The sequence below is a fragment of the Lonchura striata genome, chromosome 2 (assembly GCF_046129695.1).
Source record: "Lonchura striata isolate bLonStr1 chromosome 2, bLonStr1.mat, whole genome shotgun sequence".
Taxonomy (NCBI): Eukaryota; Metazoa; Chordata; class Aves; order Passeriformes; family Estrildidae; genus Lonchura; species Lonchura striata.
Window position 1 is genome coordinate 108,886,463 of NC_134604.1, and position 16,433 is coordinate 108,902,895.

At 43.0% G+C, this 16,433-nt stretch overlaps 1 protein-coding gene across 1 annotated transcript in view; it reads left to right on the top strand.

Annotated features, from left to right (window-relative positions):
* Nucleotides 1-16,433, top strand: part of TSPAN7 (tetraspanin 7) — an 84,874-nt gene that overhangs the window by 1,016 nt on the left and 67,425 nt on the right. The gene's annotated exons all lie outside the window — the stretch shown is intronic.

Consider the following 16,433-nt stretch of genomic DNA (forward strand, 5'->3'; position numbering starts at 1 on the left):
GCGGCTCGCACAGCGTCGGCGCGGCGCTCTGAGGCGCGTTTGTCCCTTCCTAGCTGCCTGTGCTCCGTCGCTGTGGAAAGTGTCTGTGAAACACACTGACTCCAATCTTCATCTTTCTGCTTAAAAAGGCATTCTGAACGAAGATTTGCTTATTCATGGCAATAACGTTTGACATCCTTAAAGTGAACACAGGACTTCAGCTGTTTCAACTTTTACTTCACAAGATTTCATTGTTTTTTTTTTAAGCATAACCAAAAGACATTTTGCTTATCCATACTTACAGCAGTACCTCGGCGTTACTGGCTCCTTTGTACCCGTCCCCCGATATTTAACATATCTCCCCCCCTATTCTTTTTAATATTTTTGGTGGCAGCAGGTTATCTGATGACAGAAATGGATAGGAATCCAGAATAATCTGTTGGGTTTTTTGTTGACAAGTAGATTCTTCACATTAGTTTCAAGGAGGTAGGTGGCTAAGTTTATAGACTTACACAGTTTGAAGATTTATCCTTTCCAGTCCTCACTTCCCAGCAGATCTGTAAGAAACCCCTCTTCATTCTGTGATGAGTGGGCAACTGCAGGAGCTCAGGCGAATTCACGGCATCTTTTAAAATTGTGTCTTTTTTTTTTTAAGTGATCATTGTATCTGCTGTAGCCCAAATAAAGAGAGGATTGGATGGGCATGCCCATTGAGCTAGCACATTTCACCGACGCTAATCTCATTTAAAAAGAGAGAATTGTACACTGAGCCAAGCAGCTGGCTGAGGGCATTTGTGCCGTAGGCTGTCAGGATGCCAGGCCAGGTTGACAGCTGGGACCTCGTGGGGTAAATAACACAGCTGAGCTCGGGTTTGGGCTCCAGCAAGGCGGCTGTGCTGGTGGGATGCTCCTCTCTGAATTCTTTTCCTCTGAACTGTGGATCAGGCTCTCGAGTCTCCTGATCTTCTCCAAGGGCATGGCCACTCTTCCAGTTACTTAGCATTTGACGTCCACCAGAGTCTCTGCTTGTTCTCTTCCTTGAGCCTGCAAAAGGAGGATAAATCAATGGTTGGAGACAAATCCTGATGCCATGATCAAAGGTGAATGAAGAATCCTGCTTGCTGTTGCATCTGGTTTCTCCAGGCTCCAGCCTAGGGACATAGGCAGGTCTCAGTGGGAAAAGACAACAAAAGATTCAGTAAAGGTCCAGAGCATTTGACAGCAGATTCTAAGTCTTTACCAGTTCTGTGCTAAAAGGAAGAACAAAAACTAACACATTTTTGTCCTCTTTCTGGGCTCTGAATCCATTTAGAATAAATTGAAGCAGGATGCCATAGGGAGAGCAAAACCATGGTGTACTCTGGCTGTATGCTCATTTTCTTTTTTTCAGTCAAGTTTGTCAGGTTTGAGAGGTGAGGGATGTATGGACTTCCCTCAACTCCCCCCTCCATTATTTTCTGATTTTTGTACTCTTAGAATCTGCTGGCTCTGGAGTCAGTGTAACTCAACTTGAGTCCTTGTGAATTCTCAGAGCTGAAAATATGGGAAGGATTCTATTGGAGGAACTATTTAATTTTTTTTTCTTGGACTGAGCTAAATACCAGAAGGAAACCATGCCAGCACCACAAATGGCTGGTTTGTAAATTTTTATTCTGACGGCTTTCCCACATTTTTTGGAGAGGTTGTAAGCTGATTTCTGAAGGAGAGAGCTCTGTGTTGCTTAGCTGCAGTTTTCATGGGTTTTTTTTCTAGCTGTGGGAATGGAGCTGTGATATAACACAGGGCAGAGTCTCATCCTGTGATGGGGTGGTGAATTGTGGCAACCCTTTGCCTGTTGGGTCAGGTGATTACAGATGTGAGGGAGTGAGGAGAAGATGCTTCTTTGCATCCAGTGAGCTTCTTCTGAAGCATCATGAAGGACTTCTGTGTGTTTCACATTGTTTATAAAATAAGAAAGTCTTGTATGTACGCAGCATATTCCCCCAACAAGTGATTTTTTGTCAGGCTTAAATATGAATTGCATTGTATCTGTGGGACAGGTGTGTATAGGTGAAGGCTTTTAGTATAAGCATTAAATGAGGCTGCACAGATTTCATGGGAGCTGTAGGACCGTAATGGGGAGATGCAGTTCATTCAAATTTTATACTGCATAGCTTGTTCCTTTCCAAATAGGTTTTGTTTAATGTAACTTGTTGTTTTGATAGCTTCCTCTCCTCCCCCTCACCATACTTCCCAACTTCTCTCTGTAAATGTATCAACATGGTAAAAAAATTCCATAAACAGATAAAAAGCTTTTTGTGTGCTCATATGTATTGTTATTCATAGAACACATTAAATGCCTAAGGTTACCGCTTTTGGTCCTTAAGGGATGTAGTAATAAAAATTCAACAGCCATTTTTTTCCTAATCAGAATTCTATACTGAATGCATCTACTTTGGAACTAGCAGATTAAAAAAAGGTGATAAAAGCTCTGCTTGGCTGTTAGCTATTTTTATTTTTTCCTTTTGGGTATCATAAATTGCTTGCATAGAAATCCAAGTTAGAGCTTGTCTTGTTTTTAAGAGAAGATGAATTTTGGATTAGAATTCTAAGTGAATTTTTTATAGGAGAGAGAAACCTTGAAACACCCCTCAGTACCTTGTATTTGTCTAGTACTTAAGTAACCTTTGGACTTAAAACATGTGTATAATTAATATTTTACCATAGCTTTCTAAATATATTTTCTTACCAAATTAACTGCCTGCTTCAATGTGTTTTGGGAAGGATGCACTTGTCCTTAAAGTTATATGGCTGAGGAAAATGGGTTTTGTCTTCCATGCAAAGCTTGTTGTTGCCCCAAATAGGCACTGTAGCAAAGTGATTATTTTCTGATCCTAGGCCCTGTGAGACCCTTGGCACTCAAACAAGTGCTTTGTGTGTGCTGTCCTACTGGAATTGGGTTTTCTTGCTGTCAGTTAATGTAATAAAAGCATGTAAGTAGAGTTTCCATTTGGATAATGTTCCAAGGTGGGTCACTGATCTGAAGTGATCAAAGTTTTTGGGGCCTACATTAGGTTCTTACATCTTGGCATCTCTTTGGCTGTGTGACAAAATCAGAGCTAAAGTACCTACTCGCAGTTAGTGGTAGTTTGGTTTTCTGAGTTTTTATTGCTTTGAAAATAGACCTGTGCATCCTGGTGGGACCCCCTGGAAGTTAGCAGGTGGCAGGAGGGAGGTGGGGCAGGTCAGTGTCACTAGGCTGTGAGGCCACAGCATGGCTGTGATTTTAAAAAAAGGTTGAAATTGTGTGTTTTCATACGGTTCCTCTTCTTTTAGCCAGTTCCTCTGGCAGTGTGGTGTCACTGGTGGAGGTCAGGGGGTCTGGAGATGACCCCACGAAGGGTGATGGGTCAGTGCCCCTCTGGCATGGGAGGTGTGGGAAGTCCTGGTGAGTGCTTTGAAGTGCCCCCCAATTTTCATCATCCCAGAATTCCCCCAAAAGGGGGTCACTTGTGGGTGCTGGGAGTGGCTCTGCTGTTGGGACAGGCAGCTCCTGCTGTGGCAGGAGGGTGGAGGGAGCATTTCCCTGCCACTGCAGGGGCTCACAGAGCCTGGAATGGCAGGGAATGCCTGTTTTCCAGGAAATGGCTGAGACAAAGAGTGAATGTGGCAGCCTGCTCAGAACACAGATTTATGGCTCACCTTCTGACCCATCCTCAAATGCAGCCATCTGAGCTCTGCATTATAATGTGGGATTAAATTTGCCTGTCCCTTTGAGTTGCTAGTGGCATTAGTCATCTCCCCTATAAGTGTCCAGCTGTGTTGCTGAAATAACTGGTTTTCTCCCCAAATCTTCTTTCCAGTGCTTCTGCATTGGTTCCTGCATGTTTTTGGTCTTTTAAATACCTCTTATAATGCCTGTATTTCTTTTCTTTTAATTCTTTTAAAATATATGTTAACAGATGGTTTTAGAGGAAATATTTTGGGAAATCTTTAGCTTTCCCATGTGGCTTAGATTGCTCAATCTCTTGGTGGTTCCATTTGATTGCAAAGTCAACATTGCTATACTTTTAGAAAGAAGTGTTGTTACTTATATGTAGTTACCTGAAATGTCAAAAAAAAAAAAAAAAAACAAACCCAAAAAAACAAGCTCTCAAAAATGCACAGTATCCCCCCCATCATGACAGATTTGAGGTGCTCCATTTTTCAGGCACAAACCTCATGCAGTTGCCTCCTAAGTCAGTTGTTTCCTGTTCTGTTCTCATAATGATATACATGAAAGATTAGAGATAATGGTGTTTTCTAGTAAGCACTGCCCAAGGTGAATTCTGTTGGCTAAATAAATATCTGGATTTTTAAAAACAACAAAAAAAGGGCTAGATGGTGTTTGTAACCATAACTTCAGAGTCAGGTTTCTAAGTTCCTTCTTGGGACATGTACCCAGCTTGGCTTAGTTTAGTGGGGTTTTGATTGGGATTTTTCACGTTCTGAAAATTGTGTGGCTTTGGTACAAATTAGCATTTTACACCTCATTTAATGGAATAATTGACTTTGCTGTTGGCTAAATGTTTTTGGTGGGGTTTTTTTAATTATTATTTGTGGGGCTGTGCTTGCAAGTGCAACTCCTTGACCTTGGAGTTTGCATCAGGACAGTTCTGTAGTTTGAGGATGGTGACATTTTCACACTAATGGGTGAGTTTGGACTGGTGAAGGGGGATCATGGGTGACTTGGAAGTTGTTTCAGTTCTGTTGGGAAGGCACAGGATGCATTCATAACCAAGCAGTGGCAGGAGTCCTTGTTTTCCACAGGGAAAGGCATGAGGCTGTGGGGGAGCACTGCATGTGTAGTAAACATTTGGCTGTTTAGTGTTCCCTTGTGCCCTGAGCAACCTGTTGTGTGAGCTAAACAGGGTAAATATAAATTCTAAGGAAAGGTGCTGGGGAGGCCTTGTTAGCACTTTGCCATGAAAACAGCAGTAGAGTCCTTGGATGCTGGTTCATTCCAGCCTTGCTTGTCAAGGAAATGGAGACAATTATCATAGGTAAACCAAGGGAATTTAAAATGGATGCAATAATCTGATTTTATCTCTGATTCTGTGACTATTTATCAATTCCCCGTGCTGTCAGGGAGGGAAATTAGGTTACCTGGTACCATTAGTTGTCTCCATCTCTGGATTTTTATCATTATTTCTTCTGTTGTTGCAACTGTCCTACAAATTTACGTGCCAGTGAGTTAATAGATGAATATCTAGAAAGGCTCTTTGTGCATGTGAGCTTGCAGAAATCTTTCACATGATGTTTAAGCCCAGTGATGCTTGTTACAGAGATGCTAGCTTTGCTGTACTGCTGAGTCCCTTCTGCAGACACCAAATTTACACTTTTCAGCCCTGTTGTTCTCAGTGCCTTGCAAATCCCAGCGACTGAATCTTTAGAATAAAATGCAGGATTCCAGAAGTGACTGTGGGGAGCAGATGACAGATACTGTATGGCCATTTTTATTTGCATGATGCTATTTCTTTAGGCTCATTTCTATTAATGAGGTTTTAATACCTTCACACAGGCAGAGGAGGCTTCTTTCCATCCTAGCTCTCTCAGGGAGATGGGCAGATGGTTGAAATGTTCTGTCTCTATAACAGTTCTGGGTTAGGAGAGGGAAGCATTTGAATTTTCCTTGCACTAAAGGGACTCTGAAGCATGGCACACTTGTGTCTTACTGGATTATCATTACTTCATAGCTGAGCTGGTTCTTTGAGCTCTGGGAGGAGGACACAGGATTTTTAGGAGCTACTGTAATCAAAGAGTGGAAGTTAATATTGTTAATACTAATTTTGCTGTAATTTCCAAGTAGTGTTTTGCAAGTTGTCGTCCAGTTGTGCTTTTTTCATCTCTATGTTTCTGGGGACAGTACTAAAATCTTTATGAGAAGGAAGCAGCCCCCCTTCCCTCTCTGTTTCTTGCTCTCTATTTCTGGCTGGTCACTGTGTGATGTTGGCAGTGACCATCTCCCAGAAGCCAGGCAGGATTCACCACATTCACCAACAGTGTGGGCTGACCAGAGGTTGAAATTTTGTCTAGCCATTATTTATTATTGGGAGCTTTGAGAAAAGGTTGGGTTTGGTTTGGGCTGAATGTGGTTTTGGATGGATCAAACTGAAATTTTTTTTTGTTGTTGTTGTTATATTCAGAACGGGTCTTTTTTAAGAGTTTAATTGCTAGGGGACTGTGATGGGGTGAATAATGACGTGATGGACTTAATCTGCAGAAGCCTCTGGATCTTGGGAGCACACCTAGTAAAAAGGTTGGCATGCTTGTAAAGTTCTGAAGAGAAGTCAGAGAGGAGAAAAGAGAATGAAACCCTGTAAATATCATAGGAAGAGGAGCACTTAAATTTCCCTTAAATAGGGAAGAGAAGGCAGCCTCTGCTGCCTGACCCACATAACCACTCAGTGCCTTAATGCCTCTGAACAGAAATGATCAGCTCAGACCTGCTGCTGCCACAGGATTGAAGCTCCCAGGGAAGCTGACAAGTTCCCCAGGATCTTTTTCCTGACCGGATTACAGGCACTGCTGCAGAGAATGCAGTGCACAGGAACAGCAAATTGCACTGAATGCCACCAGCAAAGCACATCTGCAACTCAGCACACAGGAGACTCTTGCTGTAAGGACCTGAGTGCATCTCCTGCAACTGAAGATGCAGCTAGGCCATGCTGATTTAGTCATTTGATGAGTTTTAAAAACATTTGTCATTTGGACGGAGTTTCTCATGGGCTGGCCTCCATCTGGAAGCAACTTTGAAGTGTTTGGAGAACTCCTTTTAGCAATTTTTGGCAAAAGAATATGAAAAATTGCTCATTTTGTATGTTTCTGAAAGTAAATGGGAACTATACCAAAACCTGATGTTTTTGATGGAGGTAGTCTTGGGAAATTCTAAATCCATGCTTGGATAAAAAGATAATACAAAGGTGCAGCTTGCTTGGACTGTTGAGATACTCTGCTGTGACCTCAACCAAAGAAAAGGTGGAGGACATTGTAGACAGATTATGGAACACATCCAAGTCAATTCCAAAAGCTATTTGAGATGGAGGATTGCTGCAGATTTCCTGCCATGGATGTTGTCTTCTCTAATAGTCTCCTGGCCAAATAATTTTTATTACAACTTGCTGTGGCCTCCCCTGCATTGAGAGACAGTCAGCACACCAGAAATGTGTCACACAAGTTGTGCCTTTCATTTTGGGGAGAATAGGTTAAGATAGAGGAGGAGACACTGTCCAGGTATGCATTAACAGAAGAACAGATAGAAACTCAATCCTCCTGTTTCACTTCAATAGTACTTAACATCTAACTGGCCCTAATTAGGCTTGGAATGGGCACGTAATTAAGTGCATGTCTGTTTCCCTTTGAAAACAAAGAAGGGAAACAAATACAGATAGGTTACCCTCAGTACCTTGAAGCTCTCCCTGATGGCTGCATCTCATGGCTGGGTTCATTTTCACTGGTGCAGCTGCCCTGTGCTGGATGTAGCATTTATTTCTCTGTGGCATGCACTGATTGCAGATAGAGTATGATTCAATTTACCTGAAAAATAATGTCTTAGAGGAAACCAGCAACTGATATTATTGCATGGTTTTGAGATTTTTATTTTTTCAAATTTCCTCTGTTTTCAGGTCGTTGATGCTATGCTAGAGCTCCTTTTTTCATAGCTGATTCTTTAAGTCAGTTAAAGCTGATCCAGTGTGCAGTTGCTTATAAATATTGAGGTCAGCTTGAATGTTACCAGGAAGTGAATTCCTCTTTCCAGTATACTTCAGCAAAACTGCTGAGTTAAATTGTGTGGGTTCAAATAATCTAGAGGCTTAAATTGATCTGTCTTGTCCCTGAATAACCTATAGGCCATCTGTGCATCACCTGCAGTCTTCAGGGTTTTTTTTTTGTTTGTTTTTTGTTTTTTGTTTGTTTGTTTGTTTTGTTTGGTTTGGTTGGTTTTGGTTTTTTTTTTTCTATGCAAGTGTGATCTAAAACCTCCTGAAGAAAGAACAAGAACCTCAAGATGTTGGAGAACTGACTTGAAGGAATGTTTCCCTATTCTTTCCTGGCACACACAAGCCAACCCTGGGTATATTCCTTGCTTCCTGTTCTCACAAAATGGGAGCTGATGCAAAGGAATTTTATCAGGATTTTCCAACGGAAGGTCAGACCACTTAAAAATCAAAAAAATGTAGTGCACAGAGACAACCTTACAGGTTTATTTCTGTCATGGCAAGTAGGACTGGGGACACATAACAGCCTTTCTAGGAGGCAGTGTGACCTTGCTGCAATTACTGAGTATGTGCAGGATGTCTGTGCAGCTTACAGAGCACTTGTGCACAACTCCTGCTGGCAGGATGGGGCAACTGCTAGCTTTGCCCATGGCCTTGTAGATAAATAGTTCCTTATGGAAAAAAAACACTTTTTTAAACCTTTCCCTATTGGTCTCCAACTTCAGCGTGATGCTTTCACTTTTCCATCCCTTCCAGCATGGAAAGGGCAGCTCAGTGCCCTCTGTGCCCTGCCCAGCACTGACTTCACCCACCCTCAGCTGTGTTTGCTGGCATTCTCACCAGAGATACGTGCAAGATGGGGTCACTGGTCCTTGTCCCATCCAAGGTGGTCCCTGCCACAGCCAGGGGACAGCCAGCAGCCTCCTGCCAGCACAAGAGCACTCCAGGCAGGTGTGGGCTGGGCTCTCCCTCTGTACTCACCAGTGAAATGACAAACTGCCGAGATGTGCTGGACCAGCCAGCTGGTAATAAACAGTATTTCATCCAGCAACAAAAATAAAACCTCCCACTCCCAAGATTTTGTGTTTTGTAAGCAACAGCTAGTTGCTTTGTGACAAGATGGTTGTACTCAAAATAGGTATGTCTGTGGTAGAGAGAATTTTCAGCTCGTGGAATTGATCAGAATGATATGGAAGAGTTGCCTCAGTTTCTGTAAGTTGGTATGATGTACATGTAATACTCTTTAGCACAAAACAAACTTGGTCCCTGTTGTACAGAAAGCTGAGCATGCTGCACCATTGCTATTTTTTAACAGAAGTATCAGATTTAATGTGCTCCCTTCCCTCCTGCTCACTGACCTCAAATTGCTGGGGGACCAGACAGGATTAATCCCTGTGCCATGAAGAGTAGCCAGTATTAAAGCAAGGAGCTTGGTTGTTTCTTAGAGCAATGCAATCCGCAAATGATAAAGAATATAACTGAACCACAACCACTTAGTTGATTTCTTCTCTTAATTTCACTTGATTTCCAGGGTCATAACAGGTGTCAGACCAAAACTTATTCCTATTTTTTTCCAGCACTATTGAATATGAAAAATATTTAAGATTGTAGACCTCTAAATCTGAAGGATATAGAGAAGAATTTCATGGTAAGCCTTAGATCGTAGGCAATCAACCAAATTATTAATGATATAAGAATAAGGGCTTCACTGATGAAGAATACTCTTCATCAGTGAAGAGTAGATAATTAACCAGTTTTTCTTCTAATACCAGTAACCAGCTTATCAGTTGTTAACCAAGCCCAAGTGTGTGTGGCACTAAAATTTTCCCCTTGGAAACATATTTGCTCTACATCATATGTTACTGCAATGCTGGTAAGCAAAAGAATATGAAATAAAAAGACATTTCAAGAAGAATTACATCATCTCTGGTTGATGGGCACGTGTGGGTGGACTCAGCTTGGTGCATATGAAAGGTGTAAAATGTCTTACAATATCATCTTGCTCTGCTTAAATTCAGTGGGAAGCAAACATGACCAAACTGTCTTATGCAGTCAGGCAATGGTCTTTGAAACTCACCTGTGCTTAATATTCATGTTCAGTGAAGCAGAGAGTTACTCTGGCTTGTGTTCCACAGAATTCCCATAGACATGTGCTTGGGAGGGTTTATCACTCATTTGTGTGCTGGATATCTCAACAGGATAAACTTTATTCCCCTTCCTCTATTAAGTTAAATTCTGCCTCTGGTCTCTAGACTTGCTTTGGTTACCCTATGATTTTGCAGCACAGCATCATTTTACAAGAGAGTGTGTGAGCCTCTGGTCTGGTGGTCCTACTGAAGTTTAGACGGACCCTAAAAAGGCAAAATGGTGTTTAAAATTTTGCAGCTTCTATGAAAACAAAGCCTAAACTAAAAGAATACAAGAGCAAAAGACTTACCTCTGTGTTGATGAGATGGAGTAGAGTGAGACCACATGAGTCAGCAGGTGGATGAATAAATGCTGAGTATTTTGGCTGGCACCAGAGGCCATGGCAGAGTGCATGTTATTTAGATTAAATTCAGAAAAAACTGGACCCTGGCTGCACCCTGTAGTTGATAAGATGGGAGTTTTTACAACATTGATAGCTTATATTTTCTCTATTCTTAAGAAGCATTGTGTAATTACTTATAGCGGCACTAAACCTTTGGATTTATTTACCAGTGGTAATACTTGAAAAAATAGTAGTTGGCATGTCCATTTGATAAGACAGAGCCTTTGGTGCAAGTCAGGCAATATGTCTAGGATGTGGCACAGCTGTGAGTTAGTTATTTTAAGTCCCTAACTGTAATAATTATTATGTTGTAGCATTCACTTTGACATCTTACTTCAGTTGCAGGAGTAGAAAGCTGAAATAATAATTAGGGTTACCTGATGTTGCTTGTAGAGAGTATGGGAATGCTTCTGAGAAGTCTAATGAATACTGCTTGTGAAGATAGATTATGATGGAGCAGCTGGCTGTATCTGAGCTATGGAATTGATACACCATGATGCTTCTTTATTCTGAAGCTGCACAGACAATGCTCTGAAAAAACCTTTCAGGCTGCCCAGTGTCTTGAGAGAGGGAGTGGAGCTGCTGGTGCATGAGAGCAAGCCCCAAGGTGAATGGGCTTCCACAGCTGGGAATGATCCATGCAAATTTCCTGATTTCACAGATTAGACAAGCCCTTTTGTGGGGGAAAAAAATTCCTGTCATGTAGGGCATAGGGGAGATAGTTTTTCTTCAAGGAAAGAGCTGCACATTTCTGTGGATGGATGGATATCCACCTTCAGTGTGGAAAATCATTTGACTGGGGCACAAGCATGTTGACACACTTTCCCATGGAGAGGAGACTTGGTGTACCTGCTTAAGAATGTCCTCATCCTCTTTGTGCTGAGTGCCAGCGATCTGTTTTCTCCATGGCATGCTCCAAGTGTGGCAAGCAGCATCAGGTTTAAGTGGTGACCTCCAGAACAAGGTGGTTTGTTTGCTTTTACTCTGCTGTGAACATGGAGACACAGAGGAAGATTTTGCTAAGGTGGAGTTCTGGTTAAAGACCAGTATGCAGAATTTTGTCATTTGTGAATTCTGCCAGGTCTTGTGAGTGGGATTGTCAAGTGCTTCTAAGAACTGGGCTGACTTCTTATCTCAAGAAGGGTCTCTCTCTAGTTTACTCATGCAGTGGATATTATGGCTGCTGCAAAGAGTTCTTAGCAGTTTTGTTTGATAATTTGTAATGAGGCAGCTAAAAAGGACACTCTGTGTGGGCATGCAGCTCTCAGGACTCTGCTTTAGCACAGGGAGAGAGCACCAGCACCTACAGGGGCAGAAGCTGTGCTGGGAAGGACAGTGGGGCTTCCCAAGCTGTCATCTAAGGCTAGAAAATGGTATAAGGAAAAGGGTATCAGATAACTTACTGCTTGAAGGAAACTTTTAATTCGAGGATTTCTTCAAGTAGAAGGAAGTTTGTTCATGCTGAGAGCCTATTCTGTAGCATGAGCTTTCTCCCACAGCCCAGTGAGACCTTTCTGGAAGAAATGAATGCTGGCTGCTCTTGGTTTTGTGCCAGAGTTAAATTAAGGCTTTTCACTAGCCTGGATTAAGGTGTATTTCGGTGTTTGGTGGGTGTAGGCGGTGACAGCTCATGGAAAGATGTGATCATTCATCCTAGTGTGCATCTTGACTCTGAGTGGGTGAATGACAGGTTGGTTTTCTCCTGATAGCCCTGTGCAGATCTATCTAAAATCCCTTGTAATGGCTATGGCCCAGCTGGTCAGGCTGAGAGCAGAGCAGAATGGATTAAAGCAGTCACTGGTTCTACCCTCTCCTATGGCTGGGTGAACAAGAGGGCAAAGGGCTCAGCAGGGACTCAGCAGAAGGTAATTAATTTCTCTGGCATTCCTGGACCATGCTGCTTTTAGGCAGAGAGAATTTTCAGGTTAGCCACAGCATGATTTCTGTTTCCCACTTCTCCTTCCCCCTGAGTGGGTATCATGTAGGGACAGAGATTGCTCTGTGGTTCAGTTTGTGCTTTGTTTTCTTTTATCACCTTATGTGGTGCAGTTTAAATTACACTTTTCAAATGGTAAATTGCTTGGGAAAGACTTCTTAATGCCATTTCTCCTGGCAGTTTATTTCATACTTTCCATGCAAGTCGTACCAATCAAGTGTCTGGTGGGGCTGCCTGCTAAGCAGTAACAGATGGCCCATGCTAGCAAGGACAGGAGGGATCACAGGGGTAGGAGCCAGTGTTATCTACATATGTGTTTTGGATTGCATCATGAATGCTTCCCAGGAGGGAGCACAGCTGGCACTGGAATTGCAGAGATCTGATTTTTGACTTCTATTTGAAGTCTTGGCATATGTGAAAATCAAGTTCATGTTGGGCTAGATCAATAATATTGAAATTCTTCTTGGATAAAATCGCTGTGCTTGCTAGTTTTCTGGCTTGTTTTTTGTTGTTGTTTTTTTTTTTTTTCTTTTTGCTTATCCTGTAATCAAATATAATGTGTGAGAGAAAATACATGGAAGAGAGCAGCCAGGTCCATGATTTAATCTTGCTTCCATGTGTGCTGTACCACAGGATGGCCTGAAAATGGAGTAACCAATACAAAACTGCAGGAAGAAAACCAAAATTAATCACAGGTGGTTTGACCAGTATTTCCCCCTCTAGCTTGCTCTGGCATTAAAATACTTGAGTACCATGCTAGGCAAAGGGCCAAAGAGGAGAGGGGGATGTGTCAGAAAGTGGCTGCCTTGCAGAGCTCAGGTTCTGGGTTCTTCCTAATGCTGGGCTGGCAGCATCCCCTATGCTTCAACCTGGCTTTCATCTGTAGCAGTGGGCACATCTCCAAGGGGGCAGGGAAAAAGCATGAATGAAGAAAGCTGTGATCTTAAACACAGCCTGTGGAGTCCAAACTTTGATTCAACTGAGGTAGCCAAGGCTTAGCCACAGCCACTTTTGCTTTGTGTGCTGTATTACATTGGATGTTTGTCCAGGTGCCAGCAGGAAAAGGCCAAGAGATCTTAGGCATGGCCACGTGATTAAGATTTGGCACACCAGGCCTTTCAGAGGGCTCTTAGAGTATATATTGGTACCTGTCTTCTCTTGACACTAAGAGACAACATGAATAAAAATGTGAGAAACTTCTTACTGCAAAATTCACTATCAGACAGTCATGGGAAACTCATTACTTCATGGGGTTTTTGGGGTTTTTTTGCTTTTGTTGTTGTTGCTGTCCTATAAGCTTTCAGTTTAGAAGATAACATTTCATTTGGTTCTGCCATTTAAATTCTTTTCCTTCCCCTGCATGGGCAGAGGCTTAGCAGTCCTTGCTTTGTATAAGACAACTAGATCTTGTGTCAGTCCTGGGATGATGCAGTCATAGAACCACAGAATGGTTTGGGTTGGAAGGAACCTGAAAGATCCTCTGCTTCCAACTCCCTGCCAAGGGCAGGGATGCCACCTGCTAGACCAGGTTGCTCAAAACTCCACCCAGCCTGGCCTTGAACTCTTCCAGGACTGGAGCAGCCACAGTTTCCTGGGAAAACTCTTCCAGTGACTCACCACCCTCTGACTTCTATATTCACCAGCATAATAATAACCTGTAGTAGATAAAACACTTTATAATTGCCCTGAGAATGATGTGGAAGATAACATAAGGCAATCCTGTTAGGATATGCCCTTATCCTTGGGCAGCTGAGCAAGGGGAAGACCCTTCCTGTCAGCCTGGCCTGGCAGGATTTGTCTCACAACTTGCCTCATGAACTTTGCACTTTCCTAGTGCTACATCACTCTGTTGACTGTGGTTCCCTGCTGTCTTGATTTTTGAGCATAAGCAGAAAATGTTGGCAATGTATCAGGAAAAAATCCTTGAGGAATGCCTCTAAAACACCCTGGGAGAGAAGAGGAACCCAAGTCAGGTGGTGACAATTCCTTCTCTTGCCCTGGCCCATGTACACAAACTTGCTTGGGTTTAGGGTAAAGCCAGATTCTGCATTCACTTAAAGGCTTTTTCACCAACAGCCTTGTGTGTGGAGACAGGACTAGAAACACACTGCTGGTCATTCAAGGGAAGATAAGTTTATCCTCACTTTCTCCAGGAGACATGGAATATATGGCTGTGCTGAATGGTCAAGTGCATTTACCCTTGATGGAGGTGGCATCTGGGTATTCCCTGGTTCTCCTGTTCCCTCTGGAGTGGAGTCCCAGGGCATTCCTTCTGGAGAACAGCAAAGGAGGGAGCACCTGCTTTTGTGCATAAGCTGCTGAAGATATCAAAGTATTTAATGATAACTCTCCCTTGCACTTCGCTCCCTTAAGCTCTGCTCTTAAGAAATAGCTCATTAATTTGTTAGTGGCTTGATGAGAGAGGAGGGGGTGGAAAGCCACTAATGAATGGCTTTGGTCCAGGTCTGGTCTCCCTAGAGCAGGAGGAGCCTGCTCTTTCCATTGGGGAGATCAGGAGCTGGATGGTGAGGAAGTTCCTTCCCCTGTTATTCCATAGACTAGTTTGACTGCTGCTTATACACAGGCTGCTATATATAAAATTTCTTCTTGATCTGTTACAGCAAACAATATGTGGAACATAATTCATATAGAAAAGTTGGAAGAATTTAGGTAACTTAATCTGATGATGTAGGTATTTGAATGAAGAAAAACTAGCATTGTTTGTTTTGAAACTCTCTTTATGAAGGGACATAGTTGCTCACAAATATCACACTACTGAAGTCTTGTATGTCTTTGCTCCTGACATACCTGCCAGTGCTCCTACAGCACACCTGGGTTGCACTTTTGAGGCTCCCAGCTTTAGGAGTAGAAGACAAAAGGATAATTTGTCCTGAAACACTTCATGATAAAATGATATTTGTGTATATACCTAACCTAAATGCTAAAATCAGGAATAATGTTGAACATCCTGGATGTAATCCCAAAGTTCAGAGTTCACTCTGCTTCTGATGCTTCTAGCAGAAACAGTTATCCCATTTTTAATACTTCTCTCTGGCTAACCAGCAGGTTCTCTCCGATTTTATGACCTGCTCCACAGGGAATACCTCATCCTAAATACCATGAGCTCTTGCACTTCCCCTTTTCCTTTTTTTAAAAACTGATGAAATCATCTCTCACTCTCTTTTTGTTATTCCCCCCTCCCCTCCCCGCATTTTAAAGGTTTACCACCTGTTTTTGAGTTGGTTCAGAAAAACTTGCCTTCCCCTTTGAGGGCTCCCTCTATTTGAAGCTTTGCCCAGCTTGTCAGAAGTCCAGATGCTGGGACTTTTAGGCTGTGGTACAGTGGGGATCCAAGCCCTCACTTGCAGGCTGTTTTCCCCGTGCTTTTGTCCTTGTTCAGCATTTTGGGAGGGATCTGCCTCTTGGGAACTGCTAAAACAAGAGAAGGGGGCAGCTGCAGTGCAGTGGCATGGAGAGTTTACACCAGAGCTGAGTAGCACAACCACACTAAATCCATCCTGTGCCAGCTGCATCTGGGATTTGTAATGCCCTCCCAATGAGGCTGCAGTTATTTACTGTGAGTGCTGAGTGTGGCAGACTGCCCTGCCCTCATCAGAACCTGCACCATGAGCAGCATCACACACCCTGCACACCCTCCTGCTGTGCCCTTCAGGTGTGTTGGTTTGGCTTTTCCCTACATTCAGCAGTGTTCAGGGGAAAAAAAAAAAAGAAGGAAAAGAAAAGGGGAAAAAAGGCTGCATTGCATTTAAAAAAGGGTGGGGAAGGAGTGAGGAGAGGTGAAAAAATGGAAAATAAAAGTGTGGAGTGTGGTGCAGAAGCATACACCTTGGTGCATTGTGTGCTGATGCAGGGGGGGAGTGGCACCAGCAGACAGAGAAATGTCAGGAGTGCAAATTGGGCTGCAGCCCTGACATCTCCGTGCTTGCTGGTGCCTCTCCTGTCATCTCATTCACAGCTGAGCCCTCGGACAGCACGGTCTCCTGTGCAGAGATGAGCTCTCCCTCGCTGTGTGATTATTGGCAGCACCACCCAGGTGTTCCCCAGGGGTGCTGGTGTGGCAGGCTGCCTGTGCTGTGGCTCACACTTGTTGGAACTCAAAATGTCTCTCAGACGATTTTGGAGGTTCCAGGCCTTGGTCAGAAGCATTTTAGACCCTGGCAGACAGCTGGAAACAGCTGTGACTTTGAGTTTGAGCCATGGAATGAGTTACCAACTTCGGAGGTAGAACAAG